General features: G+C 57.4%; 1 pseudogene; it reads right to left on the bottom strand.

Annotated features, from left to right (window-relative positions):
* Positions 1 to 1,600: 1,600 nt before the first annotated feature.
* Positions 1,601 to 9,391, bottom strand: LOC128801773 (zinc finger protein 239-like; annotated as a pseudogene).
* Between the last annotated feature and the right edge of the window lie 880 nt (positions 9,392 to 10,271).

Here is a 10,271-nt window from a genome sequence, read left to right as displayed (position 1 = left end):
AATGAATACATGAACCTATTGTGAAATTCTATGCATATGTAAATTAGTAAGGGGTAATAAAAAAGGATCGGGAGTCCTCAGGGGCACGCATGTCCTTTGAAGGGAAACAATCTCTACGTGCGCCCAGTGCTGTAATAAACATACCGTCCCTCCAAACCTTTATTGGAATTGTGGGTTCTTGATTTTTTACCGCTATTCAGTGGGGACCTTGATCATTCACCTCCAGGATACCCTGCGCCACTACCGTGTCCCCTCCCTAGGCCACCGCCCTGACCCCTCCCTGGACTGGACCCTGGCCAACCTCGGGGACACCCCAGGGACCACCTGGGCCTGTGTGAGAGCCCTGGCCAGCGCCTGGCGGCGTGTGCTGGACAGGCTCATGGAGAGTTGGGCCTGGGTGGCCCAGGTGGCCACCAAGCTCCGTGACGCCTGCAGGGATGCGGCCACCAGGAGGGAAGAGCCGGCGGATGCGGCCATCAGGAGGGAGCAGCGGCTGGAGCTGTACCTGGGGCTGCTGGGGGATTTGGTGGCCACGTGTGACAAAGCCACCGCGATTCCCGGGAAGCTGCAGCGCCACCTCGGGGACATCGAGTTAGGCCTGAAGGGGACAACGCAGGTGTCCCCTGATTTCCGTGCAGCGTTGGTGGTCACGGTGGCCGAGGCCAAGCAGCTGTGGGAGGCCAGTGCCTCCTGGGCCAAGCGTCACCTCCTGGGGACACTTAGGGACATCAACACCCTCTTCTTCTGTCCCTCTCCTGGCCACAGTGGCCACGCAGTGGCCGAGCAGAGCCAAAGAGCCACCGAGGACATCTCGAGGCTACTGTGGACAGAGCAACATCACCACTGGGCCACCATGGGGCCGGGGTCACCTCTGCAGATACTCGGGGACATTCTGAGGATACTTTGGGAGCACTTGGGGACACTTGGGGAAGGCGTGTGGCGACGCTGTTGGGGCAGGGGGGTGAACGAGCCTCCCCTCAGTGCCTTGCAGGAGACCCGGCTGTGATTCGGGGACTGGGGGGGTCCCCAGGGAGCCCCCGCTGCTGAGCACTGACCCTTCCCCAGGGTCACCACCTTCAGTGCCCCCGACCCCACCTCAAGCACTGACCCCCCCCCCAACAAGCACTGGGATGAGTGGAGACCCCCCCTCTCAATTTTCTGGTGGTTGAGAAGACCCCGACATTGTGAAAAGTCCTTCTCTCCCAGCCCTGCGGCCAAAGAAGGAGTCGAGATGCGCAGCTTTCCTTCTCAAGGTTGTTTATTTTCTCTTATTCATAACATGCTCTGTCCGCTCTGCTGAGCTCTGTCCAGCAGGTCGGTCTGTGGCAGTCTCCCTGCCCTCAGGGTGGTGTTCCCCCGCTCCGTCCCCACGATGATTTTGGAGGGGTCGTGTGTCCCCCCAGCCCTGCTGTCACTCTGCCCCTGCCCGCCTGCTCCCAGTCTTCCCAGTAAAGCTTCCCAGTTAAACCCAGTCCAGGTTATGGGGGGCGGTGGGACTTGGGGGGACCACACGGCGGGGCCGGGACTGGGCACGGAGGGTGGGGTCCAGGTGGGGAACACTGCCTGCTGCGGGTCTGCCCGGCAATTGGTGAGTCATCAGCCCCGCTCTCTCGGATTGGCTGGCTCTTGTCCATCGCATTCTCTCATTGGCTGAGGAGAGGCCCGGGACTGCAGACAAGCAACGGGAGAGATCCCGCCCCGAGCACCGGCACGGGGACAACAGACCCAGCCTGGGCACACGGAGGGGATTTATCACCAACCAAACCACAGCAGCACAAGGAGAAGGGAAAGAACTCCCTCCAACACCTTCCCCCCACCCAACGGGGATCACCCACAACAGGGGTTGTCCACGATGGAGAGACGGGGACAGCCGAGCTCAGATCTGAAGCCAATTTTATTGAGCATACCAGGTGTTTATACAGGGTTTTACTTGTGTGGTGCTTATAGGGCTCGATGTTTGCTAACAATTTCCATTGGTTACACATTCTTCATGACATCATGTCACCTGGGAACATTATCTTATCACAAAGTCTCACAACAGGATGCTTGGTCACTTCTTGCCCACGGAGACTTAAACGGTGTCTGTGTCTCCCACAGTTTCTGCTCAGTCGGGCCTCAGATATCGGGCCCCTTTACCGGCTCCATTGTTTTACTCTCTGTTTTATTCCCCATACGGGGCCACCAGGGCTCTGCCCAACGGGGGTCACTGGGGATCATCCAGCCCGGAGCCTCCCATGGGGGATGGAGCTGGAGCAGCGCACGAAGCTCTGCCCTCACTCTCCTCCCTCACTCGTGGCATTCACAGGGCTTCCATTAGTGATGCCTCCGCTGGTGTTTTGTCAAGGTTGAGCTCTGTGAGAAGCTCTTCCCACACTCCCCCACACTCGTAGGGCCTCTCCTCAGTGTGGATGCGCTGGTGCCTGGTGAGTTTGAAGTTTTGCTTGAAGCCCTTGCCGCAGTCGGGGCAGCAGAAGGGCCTCTCATCTGTGTGAATCTGCTCATGTTTGAGGAGATCGGAGGTGGTCTGAAACCTCTTCCCACACTGGGGACACTCGTAGGGCCTCTCCCCAGTATGGATGCGCCGGTGTATTCTCAGGCCAGACCTCCACCCAAAGCTCTTCCCACATTCCAAGCACTCAAAGGGCCGTTCCCCGGTGTGGATCACCTGGTGCTCAAACAGGCTGGACCTCTCTCTGAAACCCTTCCCACACCTCCCACACGTGTAGGGCCGTTCCCCAGTGTGGATCACCTGGTGCTGGTTCAGGTTGGAGCTGTCTCTGAAGCTCTTCCCACACTCCCCACACTCGTAGGGCCGTTCCCCAGTGTGGATCACCTGGTGCAGGATCAGGTGGGAGCTGTCTCTGAAACCCTTCCCACGCTCCCCACACTCGTAGGGCCGTTCCCCAGTGTGGATCCTCTGGTGCCAGATCAGGCTGGAGCTCCAGCTGAAGCTCTTCCCACACTCCCCACACTCGTAGGGCCGTTCCCCAGTGTGGATCCTCTGGTGCCGGATCAGCTTGGAGCTCCGGCTGAAGCCCTGCCCACATTCCAAGCACTTGTGCGGCTTCTCCCTGCCATGAGCCTTCTCCACCAGCTCTGAGCTCCGGCTGGATCTCCGTCTGCCTTCCTGGCTCAGGGGGGCTCTTTCCTCCCAGTAGCTCCCTGGGCTGGGTTTGCAGCCACTCCCCGGGCAGGATCTCTGGGGCTTCTCCTCCTCCTCCATCCAGCCACGCCCTGGATATAAGAAATCCTGGTTTGGGGAAAAACAAGAGGAGAGCACCTTGGACTGGAGGCTCCGCCTTGCCCAAGTTCATCTCAGGAACTCATTGGGAATCTTGTGCCTGGAAGAACCTCCAAAACACCAGGATTCAACCCAGAAATCCTGCAAACTTCAAGACACAGATCAAAAACTCCCCAAACATCGCAAGTCAGCAAAAACCTCCTCCAAAAGATAGAGATTCAGCTGCCACATAAGACCAAAGCAGCAACATTTAGCCCAAGCAAGCTCAGAAACACCAAGATTCACCCCCGTGAAAATTGTGGATCCCCCTCCACAGTCACCTGCTGCATGTGGGGGGAGCAGCGCTCCTGGGGCTGGGGGGAGGCTACAGATACAGGGAGGGGTGGAACCTTGTGCTGCTTCCTGTTTCTGCTCCTCCTCTTCCTCCTCCTCCTGTGTCTCTGCTCTTCCTCCCACTCCTCTTCCTCCTGCTACTCCTCCTTCTCCTGCACAATCCCACCTTCTCCTGCCACATGCAGCGTTTGACCATTTTGTTCCTCAACCCTGCTTCTCCTTCCCTTCTCCTCCTGCCCCAGGCCCAGCACCCACTGCCGGCTCCCTCTTCCCCCCAAACCCACAGCATCCCAGCGCAGGGGCAGGGATGGAGCCAGGGGCAGGGATGGAGCCGGGGCAGGTCGGGCTGGGGCAGCGCTGGGCTCTCGGCCGCCTCCGCCCGCACTCGGTCCCCACTGCAGCCGCTCCCGCCAGGACAGCGTAGGGGGGCCCGGTCTTGGCGATGTCCCACTCCCACCTCCCCAAATTCCCCTCGCGGGGGGCGCTGGGGCCGAGGGGGGGCCGCAGGTGGGGTCCAGGTGGGGAAGGCTGGGAGCTGCGAGTCTGCCTGGCAACTGGTGAGTCATCAGCGCCGCGCGCTCCGATTGGCTGAGCTCTGCCTGAGGGCTGGGGCTGCAGCAAAGAGGGGACACCCTGCTCCAGGGGGGATCTCCCGCAAACCGGGCACCCCCATGAAAGGAACAAGAGGAAAGTGTCTTTACAAACAGATGCTGTCAATCTGCTCGGAGATAGGGCGAGGGACCTGTACATAAGGAAATGACAGGAGAAGCCATCGGTTTCAGAAAATGGTATCAATTGATGACACAGACTGCTGCTCAGCCAAGATCCTGCTCAATTCATGAACTTCCAGAAGAACAACAAAGCCTTAACACACAGCCATGAATATCGTTTGCTAGACAATAGTGGGGAGCATATTAATGGGGGTATGTAGCAGGTGGATTGGGATGTCTGTAGCTCTCAAGTACTTCAGCCAGTGGTGAAAGGGAGAGGGAGATGTGATCAGGAGAATTAGGATGAAAAGGAGGCTGGGTCCTCCAACAATGGGAGAGATCCCATGGGGAATGTCCCACGGCCTCTCCCATTTTTAGGAATGAAATTACTTTTACAGGACACCTCTGTCTGCTTTCTGGACAGAAACCTCTGCTGATGTCAATTTTTCCGCACACCCTGGGGCTCATCCGGAATTCCTTCCACCGTCCGGGCTGGCGGGCAGGGAGTGCAGCTGAAGGTGCCTCACCCACTTTGGGTGATCGACTCCCTTGGCTGGCAGCGGCACCGGGGATTGATTGGGGACCCGGCAGTGACCAGGAGACAGACGAGTGACACATCGGGGGGGTCCGTGAGGAGGCAGCAGGGAGAGAGCACTGAAAATCTCATCCGTGAGTGCACTGGGATCTTCGGGGAGTGAACATGGCAGGGCACCCAGGGAGGGGAGAAAAGGGAAAGCCAGGGAGGGGTCCTGGCCAAAGGGATGATGAGCCCAAAATGTCTCTGAAGGGGGCCCTGGAAGAATGTTGAGGTCGTTTGCACATTTCCACAGAAGTAATTAAGGACATGGACACCCAGGGGGGCAATAAGGGAAGTGGAGAAGGGATTTGGACAACAGGGGATGGATGGTGTTGGTGTGCTGGGAAGGGATCGGGTGAAGGGGAGTGTGCAGCAATATGGGGAAGGCAAGAAGCAGCAGGAGGGATCAATATGCCAAGAAAAAGGATGATGGAAAAGAGGACGAAGAGAAAAATACAGAGCACTGAGATGTTTTTTCAGCACTGTTTTATGCTCAGAATTTGCCAGCTGATCCTGCTCCTCTCCATCCCCGGTTTCCAGGACAGGAAAAGAAGGAGGTCAGGATGTCAGGGGTTTCTCTGCGGTGGGCAGCGGCAGCACCGGGCGCAGAGCTGCGGGACCAGGAGCACGGGCTGGGGGCCTGTGGGGAGCTGCGGGGCCGGGCCGGGGCTGTGGGGCAGCCAGGGCTCAGCGCCGGGCGCTGCCTGACCCCACCAGCCCCGGGCAGGGCCGGCACTGGCCCCCGGCCCCCAGGAGGCTGCGGGACGCCCCGGCCGCTGCCCGGCCCCGGGGAGCTGCCGGCCCTGCCTGCCGGGGGGGCCGCCTTTGGACACTGCGGCAGGACAGGGACCAGCTCTGCCATACGGGCTCTGGAGGGGACCCTGAGCACAAGCAGGAAAACAAAGGAACAGCTGGGAAATGCAGAGTGTACATGCAAGGAGCAGGATTTTCTATTAACCATTTGTTTGGGTCACTGGAGAAAGGAAAGATTTTGCGGAAAGCTCAGCAGCTCTCAGAGAATGAGCACCCACAGGCATAATATAAAAATAGAAACTATGTGATGTAAGATACTTTTTGTAACTAGCTCAAGGAACGAAAAAGATAATCAAGAAATTCTTCAGCATTGCTCTCTCAGGATAGAGATCACAGCAACAGACACCAAGATCCCCAGAGACAAACCGGCAGGGCTGTGTGTGCTTGTAAGAGCCTGGCACTGAAATGCCCTGAGCAGGAAGGCTTCAATATCTTCTGGTGACACCATGTCAGCTAAAAGGGGGGCAAAAGCAATTCTGATAGCTCAGCAAACACAGCAACGTATTAAGGTACTTCTAAAAGAAATAATTCAAATAAAAAGGATTGTGGAAGCAAGAGAATCAGACAGCAGAACTCATTTTACAGGAAAGATCCTCCAGGGGATTATGGCAGCTTTAGCAATACAATGGGACCTCCATAACCCCGGGCACCCCCAGAGCCCAGGCTGGGTAGAAAGAATGAAAGGGGAACTAAAGAGACACCTTTGCAAGCTGGGGAGAGAAACCAAGATGCCATGGGTACAGCTTTTGCCATTGGCTGTGGCAAGAAGAAGAGCCAGACCCAGGGCCGATATTCAATTGTCTCCCTTGCAATTCATCCTGGCAATTCCTTACCCTGCTAATTCTCCACCTAGTGCAGGCTGGAGGTAAGGGATGGACATCTAAAGCAGTCTGTGGCCAGAATCCTTGTCTCTTGTGAAATCTCTGCCACAGGAAGCTGGGCTGGCACAGAGCCTGCCTTGGCACTTTGCTGTTGCCAACATCCAAGCAGGACATCGGGCCCTGCCTAAGGACTGCAAAGCAGCACCACTGGTGGCCAAGTGGCGCGGCCCGTGCCAAGTGGCCCTGAGGCCAGAAACAGCCGCCAGCACAGCTGAACACGCGGGGACCCCTCAGCCTCGGCTCCAGGGCTCTGAAGCCCCGGAGATTTGCACTTCCCGCCTGCAGCAGGAGGATGGGAGGCCCCCACTGAGCCTGCACTGAAGGCAGCGCAGCAGCAGCCAGGCCTCCACAGCAGGGCAAGCCCCTGGGCCTGCCCACACATCCTCTGCTCAAATCCTCCGCCTGCCCACCCTCCTTTGGCATCTCCAGACACCGGGGCCAATCCTTGCTGCCACTGCTGCAGCTTCAGCGCTTTCTGTGCCTGCACTGCCGCACCTGCTGGGGAACACAACGGCACAATTCCACTCTGCCTCTCACTTACACTCACACACTGCGCTGCCTGCCATTGCATCCATGGAAAATACACCAGGGCATCGACTTCAACCTTTTCAACATTTGATTTCTCTACTCAGGCTTGCTTTGCCTTGGCCTCGGGCAATGAAAGGTTTTTTTAAGGGATGTCCCACCACTCCATGGAGATGTGTTGAACAGCTCAACACTCTGCGAATGGCCCAAAAGATACCCACAAAGATAACGACCAGCAGCAAAACAGCAACGCCCAGCAGCAAACAGCAACCAACACCTACCCCAGACACTGCCCCCGGCACAGCTGGAGACACCTGCTCTGCAAAAGGCTGAGAAGGAAATCCAGCAGTTCCCACCTAATTAACATCAGAAGCAAACAAATCCGGGTCCAATAGGAACCCAAATACTAAAAACTGCACGACTTGAAAATATAGAACATTAAACCAGTGGGTTTCGATTGGTTCAGACTGTATCAAGTTTGGGGTAATCTAGTAAAACCCACGTGTCACGGAATGATTTTCTCTGCACAGCCGGGCTATGTGGGGATGGAATGATTTCTGTTGCACATCCTGGCCAGAATCAATAATGCCTTGACTCTAACACTAAACATATTGGTGGAGTTTTTCTTTTCCCTGCAGTTCCAGTGCAAATTTTATAGCATCAGAATATTTTTTGTAATAATCCTACTTCTATATTGCTGGTTAGGTTTGGGTCAGGGATGGGAGAATGAGTTTGTACTTCGAGGCGAAGTACAAAAAACTTTTTTCTAAATTTCTAAATTTCTAAATTGCCTCGGAATTTTTTTGTCTATGTTTGTGTGAGAGATACCAAAATTTTGCTCTGGGTTTGCCGACGTTCACCTTTAGGCTGCATTTTGCAAAACGAGAAGAGATTTAAAGGTGACCTTTTAACTCAGAAACAGTAAATAGATGATTTGAAGGAAAATAAAAAAAAAAGAAAGCAGCAGGTTGTGGAGGGGGCACATGTGAGGCTGCTGAAGGCTGCTATGGGAGAGAAGCTGCATTCCAGGCAGCCAGCAGAGGAGCTTTAGAAATGCAAATTAACACTGCTGGTGCAAAGTGCGGACTATGTACCCGGCTCTTCTTGCCTGGGGCAGGAATTGGGCTGATTCCCTCTGCCCCTCACCCCAAGCTCTGCCTGCTTGCACAGATGCAATTGGCACAGCTGAAGGCAGAGCCTCTGACTCTGCAACAGAAATGGGTGAAGCTGCAAAGGGAAACAGCAAATGGAGAATGTTGTCAAAACTTCACTAAAATAAGGGGGGGGATCATCCCTCTGCCCACTCCAACATGTGCTGTCACCGTCTATGCTATACAGGGAGCATCAGAGCACTGGGGTTTTTGCTCTAACAAGTTCAGGGAAATCAGTCGGAATTCAAGTATTTGATGATGTAATCAGAAAAAAGCGGTCAATTGATGCAGCCCCAGCTGGAGGGAGCGCCCAAAAATGGGGAAAAGATGAACGGCCAGCAGAACAAATCCTACAACCAGAGGGGACCCGGGAAGAACAAAACAGAGTCAATGAGTGAATCTGCCTGGAGACAGGGCCAGGCACTTGTAGATAAAGAAGTAACGGGAGAAACTATCAGTTCCAATAAATGTTACAAATTGACCCAGACTGCTGCTCAAAGTCCCGCTAAATTCCTCAACTTCCAGAAGAACAAGGACTTCACAGAGCCACGAATATCGGCTGTTATACACAAGGAGGGTGCACATTAACGAGGACAGGCAGCAGGCGCATCGGCAAGTCGGAACCTTCCGAGTCCCTCAGGCAGCGGGCAAAGACAGAGGGAGATGCGGCCGGGAAAATGAGCATAAAAAGGAGGCTGCGTACTACAGCAAGGGCAGAGAGCGCACGGCAAATGCCCCACGGCCTCTCCCTCTGCCCAGCAATAAAGTCACTTTGACAGGACTCCTCGGTCTCCTCTGGGCACAGAAGCCTCCGGCGACGTGAATTTCCCCGCACGCTCCCGGCGACGGGGCAGCCACCTCTGTCCTAGCCACAGCAAGCGGGACGAGGCAGCGCTGCTCCGGCAGCGGCTCCTGCCCAGGCAGCGGCGGGAAGGAGAGCGCGGGCAGCCGCTCCCGCAGCGCCCTCGGCCCAGGGCCACCACGGGCCGGACACGGCACAAGCAAGCCGCCGCAGCCCCCTGCCGCCCCCTCCGCCCGCAGCGAGCCCCGAGCCCCCGCAGAACCCAGCGCGGCTCCCACCTGCGCCGGGGCCGCCTCCCAGCTCCGCCAATGCCGCCTCCCCGGCCTCCGGCCGCTGCCGCCGCTCCCGGGCCCGCACAGACGCTCCGCCAATGGCGCCGCTGCCCAGCCAGGGCCGCCCTCAGGCCGCCAGCGGGGCCGTGCTTCGCCCCGCTCTCACCAATCAGCGCGCCACAACCACGACTGACGGCACAGCCGGCCAATCGCAGCGAGGGGCGGGCTCTGCACACGGCACCGCCTCGCCCCGCGCTCTCAGGGCCCCCCGGGCTGGGCGAGGGCAAAGCCGCAGCTGAGGAACAGCCCTGGAACGGGCCCGGGCCCGGGCCGGCATCCAGCGCAAACACAAACAAACTTCTCCGCACCTCCCGACACGGCTTTCCCGGCCCTGCGCCTTCGCTGCCTCCGCCTCTGCGGCAAGCCCACGAGCCCCACTTCTCCTGCCCCTAATTAGCAGCATCAGTGCAGCACTTGGATTTCCCCCAAAAAGGGAAAACCACCCAAAGCCCTGGGGGTGAGTGGGGCAGGGCAGAGATTTCTGGCAGAAAACTCCAAAACCTGCGAGCAGGATAATGAGAAGTCAAGGAAGAGCCTTGGATCCAGCTTTCCCCCAGGCCTCCCTCCTTCCAGCTGCACCTCCTCCCCCGGCAGGGCAGGAGACAGGGAATGGGGCCATGCTCAGTTCATCCCCCGTGCCTTCTCCCTCTGCTCAGGGACAGGAGTCGTTCCCCTGCTGCACCCTGCGCTCTCTCCCACCGGAGACTTGTCCAGGAACTTCTCCGAGCGGAGTCCATCCCCTGGGGCACAGCCCCCCTCCAAGTGCTGCAGCGTGGGTCACTGTGCCACGGGCTCAGTCCTTCCAGGACAGGCTGCTCCAGCGGGGGCCCCTCTGCCCACGGGCTCACAGCCTCCTCTCAGGCATCCCCGTGCTCCAGCCTGGCTCCTCCAGGGGCTGCAGGGGGA

The sequence above is a fragment of the Vidua chalybeata genome, chromosome 31 (genome assembly GCF_026979565.1).
Source record: "Vidua chalybeata isolate OUT-0048 chromosome 31, bVidCha1 merged haplotype, whole genome shotgun sequence".
Taxonomy (NCBI): domain Eukaryota; kingdom Metazoa; phylum Chordata; class Aves; order Passeriformes; family Viduidae; genus Vidua; species Vidua chalybeata.
Note: the sequence above shows the minus strand (reverse complement) of the source record. Positions and strands in the feature narration are given on the sequence as shown.